This window comes from Castor canadensis, chromosome 6 (assembly GCF_047511655.1).
Source record: "Castor canadensis chromosome 6, mCasCan1.hap1v2, whole genome shotgun sequence".
Lineage (NCBI taxonomy): Eukaryota > Metazoa > Chordata > Mammalia > Rodentia > Castoridae > Castor > Castor canadensis.
Genome location: NC_133391.1, coordinates 162,200,032 through 162,221,107, shown reverse-complemented (window position 1 = coordinate 162,221,107; position 21,076 = coordinate 162,200,032).

The following is a 21,076-nucleotide window of genomic DNA, read 5'->3' as shown; positions in this document are numbered from 1 at the left end:
TGAACAAGTACGCTGGGAGTGGTTGCATATGTCTGCCATCCCAGCTATGCAGGAGGCCATAGGTAAGAGGATCAAGGTCTGAAGCCAGCTCCAGGCAAAAATGCCTGGGAAATAACTAAAAGCAAAAACAGAGCTGCCAAGTTTGAAGCAGCTGTGAGCAAGAGTGAGGTCGTGAGTTCAAACCCCAGTATCAAGCACACACAAAAGGAAATGGATATGGTATGGCACTGTGATGCAATAAGATGTCCTGATTCAGCCACAGCAGGGCACTGATATAGCTTTGTAATTTGTTATACTTTCCTTTTTATGTGATTGTTTTCCTAAAATGATTATTTTAAAACAAAGTACCACTTTGTTCATAAACTGCCCAAAGCAACCATTAGAAATGAATTAACTGACTTGTTCGGGTCGGTCATTGGGTCTGCACTGACTTTGGAGAAGCTACTACTTTGACACTACTTTAGACAGGGCTTGCCATGTGAAAGGTCCTAAGTGATTTTCTCACATACTAACTTCCTTCTCATGAGGCCTCGACGTCAGGAATCTTTAGTAATTTTCTTCAATTTTAAGTTGACTTACAAGATACATCAAAACTTAAAGAGGTGTCCAATGCTTTGACTAATAAATTTCCCCTCTGAATTAAAGAAGAATGTACTTTTTGATGCACAATATTTCTTTAATTTTAAATAAAATGAAATATTAGACATTTGAAAATTTTAACACTGTTTTTAATATTTGCTCTCATCACAGTTCACAGATATTTTACCTCTCTTATCTTCTTTTTCCTACTAATCTAAGTATTAGAAGCAGTGTTTTCAATAGAGTAGGAATATTTTGTACTAAAACAAAAGTCTGGTTAAAATGTATTTTGTAAAACTTGTCAAGAATCTAAAAGCAGAAGTCATTATCTTCCTGTTGGCATTTTAAGTTCCCTGAATGGTCAGATTCACAATGCTTTGAGAGCATTTTATAAAATCTTTACTTACTAAAATTATTTCTCGTGATTTCTTTTATTATTATTATTTTAAATTTTATTAGCACATAATAGTACAGGGGATACATTGTGATATTTACATATGTGCTTACAATATATTTTAGTTAGAATTACCCCTTCCATTTTTCTCCTTCTTCCTCTTTCTTCTCCTTAGAACAATTACAAGTTTCATTCTTCTATTTTCATATATGAATACAAAATACCTTCACCATATTCACCCTCATTCACCCTTTCCTTGCCCACCCTTTCCTACTGGCACCCACTGCTGGAAAGGATCTATTTTACCTTCCGCCCTTCATTTTTTTAAAGTGTGTGTTGATGGTCCAATAGGGTTTCACCTTGGTACTTTAGGCCCGTATATATCATGCTTTAACCAAATTGCTTACTCTTACTCTTTCTCTTTCACCATGCACCCCTAATATTCAACAGTTTACAGTGAAGTACATTATATTATATTTATATATCATATATAGATAAGATTTTTCAATATTTCTCATTCTCTAACATTTTCTGTGAATTCTTTTTGAAAGAATATTTTTGAGTTCTCTACAGAGATCTCAATGATTATTGGCTACCCACTGAGAAGAGATAGGTATTGTTTGTTTTGCTATGCATGTTACATCCCTAGTTATCAGACCCTATAATCAAATTTTGTTAATTCCCTGCAAGACCATGAAATGTGAGTACAAAATCATTTAATAATCCAATTAATTTTAAATGGAAATGTTGCTATCTGGTTCTGAAGCTTTGCTTTTTCAAATCTTTCACCTCAGCACTCACTGATTTCATTGCCAAGTGTAAAGATGCAGATATAAATATTTTATGTAGTTCTATCTCTTGATTCTGTTATTGCAATATTTGATATTTATTGTTTAGTTTATTCTGGTTATTTTATTAATGTACTTGCATATTGGCTTCAGGAATATCATGATGTGAAGAGACAAAATAAGCTATTAATTTTGAGAAGTATCTTATTTCAGAATTGCCTAATTAAAACCAGTTTGTGAGTCAGAAATATAATGATTATAGCAGAATTTACTGTATGTGATTTTTGGAGCAATTCTCATGATACCCTGAGATGGAGAGGGCCATTTAACTCACACAGGGAGGAATTCCAGAAACCAACACTTGAGTTTTTTATTAATGGGCTGAAGTTGTAGTGGCACATTGAAAAAATTAGAACTGAAGAATTGCCTAACACTGAAAATGAATTATATATATAATATTGTATATTATTATTGTTTATACATAAACATATATATATGTACACACACATGTATATATGTGTATATGTTGTGTATGCATTTATGTGTGTGTGAGTAGACACACACACATATATGCAAAAACCATGGATTAGCTCTTGGAACATCTAAGGATATTAGTAGAAAACTGGATGAACTCTACACACAGTTTTGAGTTTAGTTAATAACAATGTATCTATGCCAATTTTTAGGTTTTAGAAATGTATTTAGAAGTGTATTTCTTTAGGTTTTAGAAACACATTGTGGAAATGTAGAATTAATATGGGGGAATGTCTAGAAACTTTCTGTACATCTAAAATTATTTGAAAATAGAAGTTTATTTTCAAAAGTGAAAAATAATTCCTTTTTTTTTTCTGATAGTGGGAAATATGAACATACTGCTCCACCTCCTACTTCCAACCATGTAAGCGGTCATGTCAATACACACAAATTATCTAGTTAATAAATGCCAGATAGTCTGATGCTAACTTATTTCAAAGGTATTCTGTTGAGTATTCTTTTTTTGTCTTAGCAAACAATTCTCCAAAGAGCATATTTGCAAATACGAACCTTAATTATAAACTGGATGTTGAAAATTGCCAGAAAAGTAAGAATATTAACAATTTAAGTGAAAAATTGTTCTCCAAATGGTTGTCAGAACTTATAATGTAACAGCATTATATGAGATTGCTTTTTTATTCTATTCTTACCAAACTGGTAATTATAATTCAAAAAATTGCATTCTGGTAGAAAACAGATGGTATTTCAGTTGAATGGTGATGGAGGAATGAATATTTGCTCTGCCAATGGGGACTAGGGGAAGAATGGGGAATAAGAAATCACAAGCAAATGCACACACACAGGGAATATTGCATTTTTCAGAAAAGTTATAATTCAGCATGGAGTTGTGATCAAAATCATGAAATTGGCAGCTATCTCACCACACAATGTTTGAGTCCTTCCAAAGGGGACTGAATCTTGAAGGGTTGAAAACCATTACAGTTTTTACAAAGAGAAGATACTGAGAATTTTATTTTAGAAAGATCTCTGTGAATGCAATGTAGGAGTCTGGCTTAAGTAGAGCTTAATCTGGAAACAGGATAATCAGCTAAGAGGCTGTTAATATAATGTGATAAATATCAATACTGAGGCCAAGGAAGTGCCTGTGAGTGAGGAATTTAAGACAGAAGCCATGGGATTCAGAAGCTGATTGGATATAAGAGTTACAAGAAGTGGAATAGAGCAGGACAAACCACAATTTCTTTCTTTCTTTTTGGTGTCAATGGGAAAATTAGAGACTAGAGGGGAAAAGAGTTAATGACTTTTGCTTTCAACATATTCTATGGGAGACACCTGTAGGACTCATGACTAAAAAGCACAATGGATACAGAGACAGGACTTTTTCATGTGAGTATTGGCTTGAAGACACAGATTTGAGAACTATCAATCCATAGCTGGAAGAAGAGATGATGTCATCATGAACATTGTTGACTGCATGTCTTTTTTTGTGGGGCAGGGGCTGTCTTGTGCATTGGAAGATGGTTAGGAGCATCCCTGGCTTCTACTCTATGGAAATCAGCATCACTCCCAGCATAAAAATGTCTCTAGATAATATCAAACATTTCTTAAGAGTAAGAAATTTACCCACTAGACTATGTGATCTGAGAAAGGAAAACAGTTGATGATGGGGGGACCCTGGCATTAAAATGCAGCAATGAGGAAGCACAGAAAAAAATGCTAGGCAGGTGGAAGTTGAACAAAAAAAGCAAAGAAAAAATAAAGCTGTAATATAGAAGACAGAACATGGGATATTTCAAGAAGAAGGAACTAGACATTGGTATCATATAGTGATGAAACATCAAGTTGATTAGACTAAAATTGTCAACTGTATTTGGCAATTTCAAGGTTGTTGGTGACATTAATCAGAGTAGTTTTTTGGATGTCAGCTTTAGGTGCCACCTGGAACCAGCTTTTCTAAAAATCCAATAACCTATTAGTTTTTGAGTGATGGCTGTCTCACTGCTTCTTTTAGGGTTTTACTGACAGTTCTGTTTACTCATTTCACCCCTTTTTAGTCCAGGTATTTTCCTTAGAAAAGTACTGAAACCTTTCTATAAGTCTACTCCAGATCCCATTTCTGGATTTAAACTTTAATAACCATGTAACTTTCTTATATAAAGTGGCAGCTCTTTCAGTCTGTACTCTTTTATTATATTCCTTGCATTCTAAAACACCTAATGTGAGCCTTGAGGCTACTGGTGTGGCAGACATTAGCTTTTGCCAGAATCTTCTCTTCCTTTTATTTTTGAACCAAATGTAGATGACTAAAGACTCTCTGCTTTCAGACTAAAGATTTTTAGTGGTGTGCTGGAACTGAATTACAACCTCAAGATCAGAATTTTTGAAGCAGTTGTTGAACATGCTCATTATTAAAAATTAAAATCATAATATCTTACACTTAAATCATTCAAAGACAAAGTGATCAATGTTCAGCAATTGTTATTTTTTTACTACTATCTGTGTTATTAAGACTATGTTTATTTTATCTTCATGGTGAAAATACTATGTAATGTGGTACTTCCGAACATCCCTTCGCAACTTTACATTTAATGATGACACAGAGATTACTTTAAATCAGCAATGGTAGAAGTATTTATGATGTGAATATTATAATGACCACAAGTCAGAGACTGATTCTTTTGATTGCCTGGGCTGTATAAAGTGATGAAGAAAATGTTAGTGCTGATTAAACTTAAAATTATCTGTGTCTATAGCTGTTACATCATGAATTGCACAAACATGTAAGAAATATTCTGGTATCCAAAGACTATTACCCAGTCAAAAGAGAAGTCCTTCATGTCCTTTATGAATGAGTGGAGTTTCAGTATAAATCTATGTCACTTCAATGTCAAATTAACATTAATAAGCTAATACTTTATCAAGTGACATTCATGTTGGTGCTATAGTCATTTGTTAATTGCACAGCCAGATTGGCTATACAATAATTTAGCAAAAATAAATGAAAGCATCTTATGTGAATCAATGAGCTATAAGGAAATTTAATAAAGATGAAGTATATCTTATTTAACAATTGTATGCTACATATTTTCTTCATATCAGATTTATAATATGATTCTTTTTATATCAGTGTCTATATCAATATCTGTATCTGTACAGATATGTGTATATACACAAGTTTATTTCAGAAATAGAATTATTAAACATTTGCAAGTATTTCTTTTTTCTGAAATTTTTCCAGTTAATTTCCAGGGAAATTTTGTGCCAAAAATCTGAGGTGTATAGACTTTCAACTTTATCAGAAATGTTGTTGTATATTGACAATTTAAAAATTGATCTTGCCTTCATTTCCACTCAGTGTCTTTGCCCAGAGTTTTATTTTATCATATCTTTCCAAAATTATGTTTTCCTCTTACTACATTTGCTTATAGTAGTAGACTACTTAGCAATGATTTAGTCAATTTTTACCTTGTTAAATTCACCATATTATCTGTGTATCTTTCCCTAGTCCTTTTGTGTGACACCAGAGCAAGCTGTATGCACTGAATTCACATACCAGGTCCTTTTGTGTGACACCAGAGCAAGCTGTATGCACTGAATTCACATACCAGCTTGCAAGTTTGGGTCTAATTCTGGAACTTTCTGTCAGAATACTTTTGTTGCTGCCTCTCTAGTGACTCTAGTCCTTCCAGTCTTGGACAGCATTCAGTAAAGGACACTTTCCTCTTTGTAGGTATTGTCTACAGTACCATCAGTGGGTATTTATTCTAACTTCAGGAGACAAGACCACCAATGATCTTTTAGTTGCTGAATAGAACAGATCCATTTAGTGTTCCAGTAGCTTCACTTCCTGTCAGGAGTAGCTGTGATGACATATTTTCCTCTTTCTTCGTCCATGTTTGATTTGTCTTTTTCTTTTTCTTCATTGAGGCACGTTTTTAGGCAAACTATCCTAATCAGTCTCCAATGCTTGGGCCTTAGTTCGTGTTGCAATGTGTCATTACACTCGAATGAAATATTGTGTCTTTTTTAAAAAGCAGTTATCATGTTATGGGTTTAACTGTGTTTTACCCTGACTCTATCAAATTTATATCTTGAAGTCCTAACTCCCACTGCCTCAGTATATAACTCAATGTAGAAATAAGTTCATTGTACTGTAAGGTAAGGTAACATTACTGTAGTCCCTAAGCCTAAATGACCAGTGTCTTTATTAAAGAGGTGAAATTTGGAAATATACACACATACACAAAACCAGACCCAACCAAACCAAACAAAATGCTCTGTCATATGAAGGGGAAGGTAGAGATCAGAGTAATGCATTTCAAGCCAGGGAATGCCAGATCCTCCACAAACCACAAGAAGCTAGGAGAGATATGAAACAAATTTTCCCTCCTCACCAACAGAAGGAACCATCCCCACTGATCTCTTCCAAGATGTTTGGTCTGCAAAACTGTGAGACAGTAATTTCATTGTTTATGTTACCCAATTTGTGATACTTTTCAAATGGCAGTCAGTAAACTAATAAACCATCTAATCATAAAGTTGCCCCTGTGATTATTTAATTAATGAATTTTGCTGCATATACTGCAAGTTTTCTGAGAGCAGAGACTATATTTTACCCACCACTGTATTTCCTATGTCTCCCATAATGTGTGACATTTTATTGGTACTCAGTAAAAATAGTTAATTGAATAAAAATCTTGTTGTTTAACAAAGAGCTTTCTATTGCAATGGCTAGGAGAATTTTGCATATAATTTATCTATCAATTTTCTGGTTGTAGATTCCAAGGGATACGGGACTTCTGCCAATCCATTCTCAAGATGATGAAAAGAGGAAAGCCTCCTTGTTGGGTGGGATGCATGTCTCTGGTGATAGGGGTCTTATATTTTCATATTGGAAAAATTTACTAATTTTTGGCCATCTCAACAGAATAATTGCAGAAGTCTGAGAGAGTTGTATGTGGAATGTGATGATGGTACCATCTGGTTATTGTGTGGAATCTGGATGCCATGCTGCATTTTAATGTTTAATTTAAGAAAATTTGATTTTGATGGTAAGAGACATGATTAAAAATAGAGCTAAGGGATAAATATGGACTAGAGCTGTGTGATATTAAAATATCTTCCTGTGGCATGAGAATCCATTATTTTCTATTTATAAAAATACAGTGCTTCCATACAGAGCAGTGATATTCCATCCTGCTCATTCACCTGGTCTGCATTCTAAATGCATATTGCCATTTTACATGGGAGAAATCCATTCCATTTTTCTCTATTTCATGCAATTAATTTTAGGTAGTTCTTTTATTACTGAGTAATAAAAAGTAAAATTTAAAAGATACTTTTTGTTAGCTCTTTTTAATCTCATTTAATATGGTATTTACATCCTTGCAATTGAGTTTTGGGCACAGTTGATTTATATAAATTACAGCCATATGCCTTAGCATAAGGATTAAGACCAAAAAAATCAGAGTTCACTCCAGAGGACCATATGTCATCTTAGTGTTCAATGTCACTAACATTGGGTAGATAAAATAAATTTCATCGCAAAATATTTTTTCTGGACATTTGTATGTTAGCTTATTTTTAAGGAGTATTTTATTTGTAAGGGTAGTTAACTTATACTTTCTTTCTATTGTTTACCAATCAGTTGCTACCCATAGTCCTTGCATATCTGTGCAATTATGACATCATTTAGTAAAAATACATTTCAATAATATTGATAAAAACATATTCCAGCATGGCATTACTATAAATTTTCAAACATGGAGCAATGTAAATAGATTCAATTTTATATATTTAGAATCAGAATGAGGAAGCATTTCTAGTAACTATACACATGTAAATACTCACACACCAACACGGGCACACACAAACACCAACCAGCAAAGGCATGCACATATACATCCCAACAAACTCTTATGAAATTACTGAACCAAACTGCAAACTTTGGAAGCCAATTTTGCAAAGTTGAATTGAAAATTTTGCATTTCCAAAACAATGCTTTAGGGATTTCTATGTTTGGAAAGTGAATGGAATTATCATAGTATTAGGGAGAAACAGAGACATCCAGCAAGTTCATTTGGACAGGGAGATTGGGAGAGAAAAGTGAACTGTTCTTGATCAAAACTTGCTCAGAATAATTTATAACCCAGACAACTGTTTTGTGTGAGAATTAAAACAGCACGGAGTCAAGGTTGTGATAATACCTGGGACCAAGTTAGATTGCCCTTTTGAGAGCAGACTTAACCTAAAGAAATTCTTTGGTATCACTGTTTTGTCTCTACTCCAGACCAGGTCTCTGGAGGAACTCTAGAAAGTGTCCTGGATCTTACAGCTCTGGAAGACTTGAAATTTCCAGTTTGATTTCCTGGATCCTGGCCACATGCATCCTTCATATTCTTGTTGACAGAGAAACTTATCAGGCCACGCTGGCTCCTTCAAAAGCTGGATGCCACCAATGCACATGTGGTAGATATCAGCACAGGAGACTGCTTTAGAAACCATGTTTATTATAGACACTGGTGTTCAGTGATTAAAGAACATCAGAGTTTGGTTATCTAAGAAGCAAATTAACTTCCATAGAATAAGAGAAAATGTGCTGCAACCAAGAAGGGCAATTATCAAACAGTCATGCCATTGGATGAATATTAGTATTAGTATAATAGTGTGTTTGTTTTTCTTTTTTTGAGGTACTGGAGTTTGAACTCAGGTCCTTGTGTGCCCTACCACTTGAACCATGCCCCCAGCACAGTTTTGCTTTAATTATTTTTCAGAAATGTTGTCATGCCTTTTTTCAGGGTCTGCTTCCTAAGTAGGTTGGACAGGCCTGGCTGCCATGTCTAACTTGCTTGTTGAGATGTGGTCTCACTAACTTTTGGCCTAGGTTGACCTCAAACTGTGATCTTCCATATCCTGCTTCCCATGTCGCTGGAACTGCAGGTGTGAATGCTAAACCCAGTCCTGTAATAAGAATTTAATCACTGAAATTATTCAAATTTGCAAAAGTAAAAACAAAACACAATTTTGTTGTAATAGATGATATGTAATATCATTCATTTATATCATTCAAATATTAATCTATCCATTTTATACCAGCACTTTGTCATTGTTCTACCACTTACTAATTTCCAGAAATGGTTCTTCAACTTTTTTTCCTTTGAGAAGAAGGTAAACCTAAATTCTTTTATTTTAAAAATGTTCCCTATAGATACCAAATAAGAAATATTAACTCCCACATCTTTCCTTACATAAATATTTGTCAAAATATACAATTAAATTTACTTTAAAAAAAAGCTATTGAGAGGAGTGGCCGATAAGATTTTTTTGCTGGGTGCCAGTGGCTCACTCCTGCAATCCTAGCTACTCAGGAGCCAGCAATCAGGAGGATCGCAGTTCAAGGCCAACCTGGGCAAATGGTTCTTCAGACCCTATCTTGAAAAAAACCCTTCACAAAAATGGGCTGGTGGAGTGGCTCGACATGTAGGCTCTGAAACCCCAGCACTGCAAAACAAAATTTGTTTTCTGTGAAGCTTTAGAATGCTTTACTCTGAAAAATGTTTATGCATCAGAAACATTTTCAGAGCCAGTCATCAGAGCCAGATTGATACTACACAACTATTTGACTTCAACAGAAAATTTTTATTACTACAATAAAAATGTGAGGAAACTTGTCTCTAAATACTAACAGTGGCAAAGAAATATTTTCATACAAGTTCAACAAATAAATGCATGTATCCATTTACTATGTGAAATGCAATTCATGGTCTTTGCTTTCTTTGCAGAATACTTGCCTCTCCTGCTTTATTTTCTTTTTGAAGGCTTTGGCGAGTGTGTTTCTCAGATGAGTAATTGATCAAGAAAATCTATTTGCCATTATCTAGGGGCAATATATGACAAAGAGCCATAAGAAAAATTAGAAGAGAAGTGGAGGGTGAAAGGTGAAATGGTTACTGAAGTTTATGAAGAAAAAAGGGGAGTACAAATACTCAGAAAGCAAACACCAGTATTTCATTAGTTTGAAAGCTTTGGCTCTTATAAACTCTTTAGTGAAATTAGTTTAGTTAGAACATAACCTCTTTGGCACAAGTTCCATCAGATATCCCTCTAACGTGATATTTCTGAATAATGACCTTTCATTTCCTTTATCTACTTGGCATGTTAGTTTGCCATGAACAAATCAGTGCCTATTATAATATTCTCTTCCCGTGCTCTTTTTTTCAACCAACATTCTCTTTTCAAGTTATCAATATAGGTTTTGATAAATGTTACTGGTTTTGTACTTTCTAAGAATATTTTCTTTTTATATTATTGTTATAGTAGGGATACCTTATAACATTTACAAAAGTTCTTATAATATATCATAGTTGAATTAGCTCCCACTATCATTCTCCTTTATTCACTCCCTGCCCCATTCCTGGAATTGTTTCAACAGGTCTCACTTTTCCATTTTCATATATGAGGACATAATATTTCCACTACATTCAGTCTCTTTCACCATTTCCTATATCCTCCCCCCTCCCACTGGCACAAACATGCAGACAGGAACTGTTTTACCTTCCTGTTCTCTGTTTTTGAAAAAAGACGTTTTTTTGTTAGCTTAAGATAGCTCTACAGGGAGTTTCTTTGTGAGATTTCCATGTATATATGTGTTATAACTCAGATTGGTTCATGCTCTCTGTTTCTCCTTTCTACCTTAGTTCCTCTTACAGTAATTTCAGTTTAAATCGTATGTTCTCTCTCATATGCGGACTTTAGACCTAAAACAAATGCAGTAACATTATTGGATGTGGGTCACACACTAAGGGGAGAACACATACAGGAGGAATAGGGAAACATAGGAAACCCAAAACTTGAAAGTGCCCACTGTAGAGGAAATAATATAGTAACCTTAAACTGATAGAGGCCACTATGGGAAGGTAACCGGGAAGTAGTGAAGAGGTCTGATAGAGATGAACCAATTCGGGTTGTAATCCACATGTGCATAGAAGCAATGCTAGGAATCTCTCTGTATAGCTATCCTTATCTCAAACTAGCAAAAATGCTTTGTCTTTCTTATTATTGCTTATGTCTTCTCTTCAACAAAATTGGAGAAGAGGGCAGAACAGGTTCTTCCTGGGAGCAAAGGGGGTTGGGGGAGTGAGGAAGGGAGCAGGAGCAGGGAGGAGAGATGGCCCGAACAATGTATGCACATATGAATAAATGAATAAAAAATAATAGAAGAAAATACCATTTATAACAATGTTTAAAAAATTCTATACCCATTCTTGTATAGAAAGTACATCAACCATATTTACCTTCTTAACTTCTTTCTTTCACCCTCCCTCTCCCATTAGTGACCTCCCCTTAGCATGACCTGGTTTTCATAAGAGCATTTGTATTTTGATTAGGTCTGTACTCTACTATGAGAGAAAACATGAGCCATTCTCCAGCAGTTCCACATTTTCTTTTTATAGAAATTAAAACTTTCATACTAATAGTAAAGTTTTGGTGCTAGAATAATGGATTTTTTTGAGTGGTATTTTTCTTGGCATTGAAGGTAGAATGAAAGCAAGCATTGGGAATTGTTGATGGAGCAGTGGTGATGGATTACCCTGCATGGATGAGGGGTAGGTTATAGATCTGCTATTCTAAGGAGAGGTGGCCTGTCCTGCAATTACAGACCTTGGCCTTCAGAACTCATCTTCTGCAGCAACAAAGTTTTAATTGTTTTAGACTCAAACTGAGGCATAGCCACGAATTATTACCCTGTCTAAGAAATAAATCTTGCAATGTCTACCACACATGCATTTCTAATGAGAAACTGCCTACCTGAATGAATGAAGGAAGGAATAAAATAATATAGTAACTGATCTCAAAATGCTTCTACACTTTCTTATGCAGCTAATAATTGCCATTTCAGCCCAGATTTTATTTTCAGATGCACTCTGGAATTCTGAAGTAGAGAGAAACAAATAAGATGTATTGTGTAGAGTGTCTGGGGCAAGGCTGGAGGCTGGGCCAGGGTGAGTATACTTGCTATTTGAAATGTAGCAAAACGGTTGATGCCAGGCTGGAAGCACGTCTGCTCTCTAGACTGTTTTGCCACCCATTCTATTGCTACATGTCTCTTTCTATCTCCCTTTTTTCTTTTTCTTTCTCCTTTTTTTTGGAGCTACTAGAGATTGAATACCACTTAAGCCATGCCCCAAGTCTCTTTTGCTTTTAGCTTATTTTTCAGACAGGGTCTTGCTTTTTGCTGCAGGTGATCCTCCTACCTACTGGGATTACAGTTGTGTGCTGCCATACTCTGCCCTTCTAGCATCCTCTTGCATTACTTGAGAGATTTATAATGTTTACACTTGCTTCCAATTCTAGCAAACACAGGACTTATTAAAAGGGGTGTTATTGTTCAAAGGAATAAATTTCATAAAAGTTAAAATTACTGACAATTCCAGTCCTGCTATGGCATCTTTAAATAAGAGTCAATAAAAGTTTTTCTGTGGTCTAGAAATCAAAATATAAATGATGATCCTTGTTCCCATAGGGTAATGACTGAGGTTCAATTAACTTCAAGATATTTTCTGAATTTTATTCACTGATAAGTTGGAGTTGAGATTCAAATAGAAACTAATTAGGAAGGATATGTTTTCATAGTCTAGCTAGAACTACATTACTTGCTTTCTTTCACAAGTATAAACCTAAGTTAAATATAACACTCACTTTCTTACATCAATGTTTTGGGGTGGCACTTTAGAAGTCAGGGCTTTGTGCCTGCTTTCGGCATGTGCTCTCCTGCTTGAGCCATGCACTCGGCCCTTTTCGCTCTGAGCATTTTGGATATAGGGTCTCGCTCTGAGTGTTTTGGTGGATATAGGGTCTTGCTTTTGCCTGGCCACCTATACCATGATCCTTGTACTTTATGACTCCCCCTGTCACTGGAATGACAGGCACACTTCTTTGCATCCAGGTGTTGATTGAGATAGGGTCTTTCTAACTTTTTGCCCAGGTTGGTCTTGAACTGTGATCCTTCTGATCTCAGCCTTCCTAGGTGCTTAGGATTAAGGGCATGAGCCACTGACACCTGGTTCTTAAATCAATTTTTTTATCTTTTATTTGTCGAAGAAAATGCTTTTTTCTTGCAAATACAAATATAAGCACAAAGCCTTATGATTTGTGGAGAACTTTTAATGCTTTATTATTTTTTGACTATGAAAATATATAAATAACACTTGGTATTTGAAAGAAATCAACAAATAATATTTTTGCATTTTTCCCAAACTCCAAAACAGGAAGCAACATTTGAACTTCTAAATCAGGAAGAGATTTACCTAGCATTGGCTATTGTTGCTCTGTTTATTCTTCATAACCACTATCATAACCACACAACAGCTTAAGAAAGTGTCAAGAAGCTTTCATGCTATAAGGAAGTCTCCCTAAGACATCTGAGACCATGATTAAATTTGAAAAAGAAAACTAATCAAGAAAACAGGGATTATTATTGAGTTTTAGCAGGATAAAATAGCCTTGGAAATAATTATACTCATATTTCACACAGTTTTTCAAAAGTGAAAATATGTTTGTAATAGTTTTCTATTTTAACTAACAAATTTCTATAAACTTAATGTCCTAAAAAGCATATTTTTACAATACTCTGCAGGTCAGAATATTAACATCTGCTCAATGCAGGTGTCACACAGGCTTAAAATCAAAGTCTTGAAAGGGTTATGTTCCTTCCTGAAAGCTTATTTCTAGAATATGGCTTTTAGAATTCATGAATCAAGTAGATGCCCTTGACTTCTGGCTCCTTTCTATTTTCAAAGCCAATAGCCACAGATTGATCTTTTTCTCTTTCTGACCATAGCTACAAAAGGTTCTCTGCTCTTAAGAACTTGATGTGATTAGATTATGTTCACCACATAATTCAGTATAATCTCTCATCTCAAGGTCTGAACCTTAATCACATTTGTCAAGTTCCTTTTCCCTGTGAGGTAACATATTTATGGATTCTGGGGATTAAGATTGAGACTTTGCTGGGTCATTATTCTGTCTACTACAATATTAATAGCTTATTAAAGGCTGTAGAAAAGTCATTTTATAAGTAATTTGTAATTCTGCAATGTTTTAATTTTCATAATAATGATTTGGGCTTGTGTATTGAATATTTAAAAATTAGACAGACTAAAAAAATGAGATAAAAAAATCCAAATCCAAAGCACTCTGGATATCCAAATATTTCAGATCAGGGATACTCATCATGTGTGTTTATGGTAATGTACCCAGTAAACATTCACTTTCCCTTCTTTTTACATATGGAACAGCTCACATTTATTATCTCCTAACTCCCATTTCAACCTCAGACTCAGAATAAGTTGGATTCTTGAGATAAACGCATGTGCACACACACACACTGGATAACCCTTTGTTTAACCTTCTCAGCAGAGATAGGGTATTTTTCAACCCTATGCCGATAGATATTTTCCTATAAAGTTCTCATTCCAGAGTGTGTGCGATCACACTTCATGGTTTCCTCTTTTTTTAATGAAGAAAAGTATAAATTGGACTGAAGCTGCTTGGTGGGGCTGCATACCAGCACAGTAGGGAGGTTATGAGCCCAAGTGCACCTGGACAGTTTACCCTGGGTCAGCTGAGGATAAGCCCATGTTTGCATCACTTTCTCTTATCCTGAGTCCTTAGGAGAATGATATACTGATCACACAGTGGACTGATTGGTTCTCCAGCAGAACACTAATCTTAAGAGACCCCAAGTTTTATAAAAAAACAGTGAGCAAGTTTGCATATCTTTCTTTCTTTTGGAAAAGAGATATTATGTCTCTAATCCTGGTCAGTAACACAGTTTCTGGTCAGAAAACACATCTTTCTTCAGACAGAGATGTTATCTCTATCACTCTGTAATCTTTCAAGAGGTAGGAGGAGGAATCCAGTATTAAATTGTACACAAATATGCACCCTGTTCTGGAATAGTTTTGCAAATATTGTTGAACAAGCTACTAATACCTTTGGTTTAGAGACTGTACAGAGGTGGTAAATTCATGAATTTTTCAATTATGTTCCCTTTGTACCATTTTTGTGTTTCTTTATTATAATGCAATTTTCTTATCTTCCTAATAATCTTTTAAGGCAATAATTTCTGTGTGCTTTACTGGAAACAAATAAGTATGTATGCTTGTGAGACTGAGAGTTAGTATTAGAAAATTGTCCGGCAGAACAGGGACAGGGGGAACTCCATGGAAACTTACCATGACACAGACAGGAGAGAAATAGGTGTGGGGAGTCTGGGGAGTTTTGAAACTGCTCACCCAGGCCTTGAAATTTCTGGGGCTTATGAATGGTACGTGAGCCATACCCCAAGAGGAGGCCTAGACAGTGCTCTGGACCTCAGGGCCATTGGATAGGGAAAGAGGGGCATGCACAGTGTCCCCACGGGATACACTGACTGATGATGACAAATATCCCATGAATAAACCAATAGCATAGAGACACAACCAGCTTCCCTTCAACCAGGAAACAAAATCCTTATAAAAACCACTGGACAAAGAGTTTTGGGGGCTCAGTTTTTCTGAGAACCCTCCCATATATATAGGAGCTTTTCTACCCGTTTTTCTCTCTGCTTAAATAAAACTTAACCTTTTCTCTCTGCTTATATAAAGCTCTGCTTTTTGGCTCACCCTGTTGTCCATGACTTTCAGTTTTTGATCACATGAAATGAAGTTCCTGGCAACTACTGCAGCACACCTGAGACCAGAATGCAGCACTTATATTTGAGGTAATGGGAATTCACAGCTGAGGAGGAAGTAGAGGGGTATTGTTACTCAATAGAAACACAACTCTGATTACTTTTTCATGCTGGGACAGTGTTAGTCGGGCATTTGGCCTTTCAGAAGTAGACATAGTTTGTAAATGTGCTTGTTACCTTAGAAAATGTTAACATGATGACTTTAAGGAAGCCCAGCTACCCATTCATCTCAAATAGAGGAAAAGGAAGGGACCTCATTGTTCCTATAAAATTACAAATACTAAGTTACAACAGTGTAGTCTATTGAAGATATGACCACTACATATAACATTATTCTTTAAAAAAACCTCTTTAGTACATGAAATTAATCTCAGGTCAAATGAGGTTATCTTTGAGATAGTTTACTTGCTTCATTATTTCTCTTTAGGACCCAAAATCTTGGGATGAGGTGGCAGCCATGTTCATGTCTTGCACCAAGGAAACACTGGGAAGAAAGTTGTAACTATCTTCCTGTGTCTAGTTTACAGCGCTCACACATTAGCTGGCAGAACCAAAGGAAGCGCTATTGGTTGGTGAGCTCCCAAATTATCAGGCAGAAAACCTTCCCCCACTGGTGCTTCTGTGTTAGAGATTCTGGAGAATTTTCACAAATGCATAGCTTCATTTACTGTTAGGTAGCCATTACTATGTGGAATCAAGTTAGTAATTAGTAGAGGAATACAAAGTCACAGATGTACTTCTTGTTTTAAATTTGGCTAGCAGTTGAGTGAAGCAATATTCTTCTAAATATTGGCCACCATTGTCTAGATTTTTGGCTCTGCTGAGGACATATTTATTCCTCCCCTAAATGACCTCTGGCCAACACGATGTTCTGGATTCTACAAAGGGGAGAGTCCATGATTGATCATTCCCCTAGTGCCTGCTTTTATGGTAATGATGGAGTTAGGGTGTACTGCTGAGGACTAAATTTAAAAGGTCTTTTGTGGGGCTGCTGGATGATGACCTGGCCTGTGTGATGAAGATCCTGATTCCTCTGAACTCTTGAACTTTATGAAAAGCTAGCTGTCAAGCCAGAATAACTCTTAAGCACCAATTTCAAAATCTACAAAGATACAAGCTTATATTTATTGATTCAGGGGAGGCAATTTTCTGTTTGCATATCCCTTATTTGAGAGTATAATGTTCACCTTGTGTGAAGTTAACCATTGTTGAGATTGAGTGAGTTCATCAATGGAAAGGGTAGCTTGAAAATATATATAGCAATAAGTACATAAGTTTTAAGTGTAGTTAAGGAGGAAGTCCAATTATCAATAAATTTTAGATATTCAATTTAAATTTAAAGTTCTAATTAGAATTTTTCCTCTTGAAAATAAGCAATAACAGTATTAGATATCTTTAAAAGAATGTTTAGTTAGATACTGCAAAAGTTACAGTTATCAAAGTATAAGACCATGCTCTCCAGCTCTTAAAAACATTTGTGCTATGAATCTGGAATATGATATATGTCAGATTATTTATCATATTTTGGCAGTGCTGATATAAGGATTTCATTTAGGTCAATCCTGAGAAAGGATATTTTCCTTCAGATCATCAACATGTGGTCAAATGGAAGTAGAAGCTACTCAGTGACATGGAAATTACTGCTTTGTCCTGAGGAACACAATCAGATTAAAATAAAGCATGCTACATAGAAGAATGAAATTTTGTCATCTCAGGAAAATGGATGGATCCAGAGAACATCATTTTAAGTGACGTTAACCAGGTTCAGAAGGCCAAAAATTGCATGTTCTCCCTCATATGTGGATTATAGACCTAAAAGAAATGCAGTAATATTATTGTACATGGGTCACACACTAAGGGGAGAAAGCACATGGGAGGAATAGGGAGAGAAGGAAACCTAAAACTTGAATGTGGTTGATGTGCTCGCTGTAGAGGAGTGAATATTGTAATCTTAAACTATCAGAGGCTGCTATGGGAAGGGGACTAGGAAGCAGTGAAGAGGTCTGGTAGAGATGAACCAATGTGGGTTGCAATACACATGTGCATGAAAGCAATGCTAGGATTTTCTCTATGTAGCTATCTTTATCTCAAACTAGCAAAAATGCTATGTCTTTCTTATTATCTCTTATGTTTTCTCTTCAACAAAATCGGAGAACAAGAGAGTGGAACAGATTCTGCCCAGAAGTGGGGAGGTGGAGAATGGCCCAAACAATGTATATACATTGTAACAATGTATTTACACATTGTGTAAATGTAAAAATGATAAAATTAAAAAATAACAAAGCAATGTTCTGTAATGGTACATCTGCTTGAGTTTCCTCATTCTGGACGTTGCAATCTTGATTTTAATGTTTAAGGAGGAATGATGCACTCACTCTAAAGCAATATATAAATATGATGGATTAAAAATTGTGTCTATATAATGCATTAGAAAAGTAACATTTGGCTTTCTAGATTAACAGAAAAGCTTATGTAACTAGCACCACACACATCATCACATTTAAGTGCATATATGAACATTTCTCTCTTATTTCAAAATGAAATATGGTAGGGTCCCAATTTTTCAGATTAAAGAAAGTACAGCAATCTTTCTAGGGAAATTCCCTCACTGAGTTGATAAAACTTCAGAGGCTTATTCAATAACAACTGCCCATTCCATTTCCCAGTTTCATTTACAACCAAACTAGAGAATTCACTGACTACACAATAACATCAGGTTTTTGCCTGTGTTTGTTCTTGTTGCTGCTGTAACGTGTCTTGTCTGCAAGCTGCTCCTGTGTGGACCAATATGCAGAAAACACACACAGGCTGGCACAGTCCTTGCCTGAAAGGTGGAGGGGCTCCTGTTTGGGCTTCTTAGGTCAGGCTCATTGGTTAATGCTCACATGTTCATTTTCCCAAAGCATGGTTTCTAAGCCAGGATAGCCAGTCCATCTGGGCATCCAGCCACAGCTGTTTATTTTCTTAGAACCAGCTCTGGCATGTGACTGGACTCACCAGTTTCAAGTCCCCTGCAGTTTCCTGGGTGGGGGGTTGCTGGATGTCCTCTTCTACCACCACATTTGGGAGAATCTCAGTCTAGACAGCAGTTTCCCATTTTCAACTGTATGTTATTACATCTCGGTTTTGGTCCAGGAGTAATAACTAAAACCTCCTCTATGGACCAAAATAAATAAGTAAAAAATAAAAAAGAGTTTACCACTGATAAGTACATTTTTTGGTGTATCTAAAAGATACTAATCTAGAATAGCTTTATGTACTGGATTTCATTTAGAAGATTTTGAGAAATTTTCAGGGGTAAGAATGGTATAAGAGCACGAGGACAATTTCCTAACCTTTGAGAAAAGCCACAATTACTTTAATGATTAGTTACATAATTTTCTCTAAAAGTAGAAAAAGGAACAATTGCGCTTTAAAATGACAGGAGCCCTGGAAATCTCATCTAAGGGTCTGGAAAAAACTTGTCACTGTGTTTTTTTCTTTAAGCTCTGAGTTCATTTTTAGTAACAGTGGAAGCAATTTGGAATGAAATACAACACTTAGGGAAATGAACGCTAGCAGTAAATGACAAGAAGAAATACAGGGAAGTGTGTGTCTCAGAAATCCCATCTCTAGGGACTCAGTGTTGCAAATTTCTTATTCTTATTTTTTAAATTCTACAGCATTGAAGTTATCCATTAATACTGAACTCATTCTATTATATTATTTCCATTTGTTCTCTTAATAACACAAGTTTGGCCTCAAATAAACCTGAATTCAGGTCAAATTCCTTAATTTTTCAGAGATGTTTTCTTTTTTCTTAGATTTAAGGTAGAAAAGATAATACTCAACATTTTATTTATGAAGAATAAAGTACCTGATGTTGATTTATCATAATTCAGGGAGCAACTATGATTATTTCATCTGATATTGACATTACAATAATTTGCTTTTATCTTTAAGATATGTGTTGCTCCTAACACTTTTGTCGTAAGTGACTCTAAACACAGGCTTTCAGTTCAAGTGCTAAAGTTGTTAGAAAACATATATTTGGCAATGAGACAATCATAATTGCAGTGGAAATAAAAACAGTTGGGCAATAAATATTATATAGGCTGGAGGGTGGATTAAAGTGGAATCATTTGGGGGTCAGTGATTATAATTGTCTTAATTCAGGCTGATATAACAAAATTCTTTAGACTTCGTAATTTATGGCTTTTTCTGTGTTCTCATGTGGAGATGGATCAAGTAGGTTCTGTCCACACCTCCTTAAGGGCACTAATATCATTCATGAGAGAGCAACTCTCCTAACCTGACCACTTCCAAAGGCCCCACCTCTTATCATTACCCTGGTGGTTAGGATTCAGCATGTGAATTTTGAAGAGATGCAAACATTTAGACCACAGGAACAGAGAAACTAGAGTTTATCCATATTAGAATATTTGCTAAAAAAGGTGGCCATAATCAAGAAAAAGTTTGATGTCTGGTGTCTTCAGTTTCTGTATTGTTTTCTGTATTGCCTGACTTCCTATTCCAGTTCTTGTGTATCTTTCTTATACACAGGAAACTTAAGCATTTTTCTTAAATGTTATTCTATAATCAATTGTGCTTTTACCTAATGGACTTCCTTTGCATGTCCTCATTGGATATTTTAACATTTAATTAAACTGTCAAAATGTATTTGATACTTTTTGTATAACCAACATTATTCAAAGTCCTAGGGATACATACATAAATAAAACTTGGTCCCTGCTTTCAAAGAAGTTGATCTCTTTGTGAAATATCAAGGAAATAAATAATTTTAACTTAGTAATAGCATTTTACATATAATTAACATAATTTTTACATAATTTCTTGGGGTGATAGTGACTGGAGGAAGGAGGTCAGAACCTTTTTTGGAGCAAAGGGAAGTATTGCCCAGTGGTATTATATGAAAATGATATGTAAGTCTGTGAGAGTGTCTTATCAGTCACATCTCAGAACAGTCCATCCACTGTGCTTCCCCAAGGCTTTCCACATGATTTCATATCTTAAAATCTGTCATGGACACCCTTAGAAAGGAAAAAATTCATATGCAGTGATGTTGGCATGATATGTTATTGAGTTACA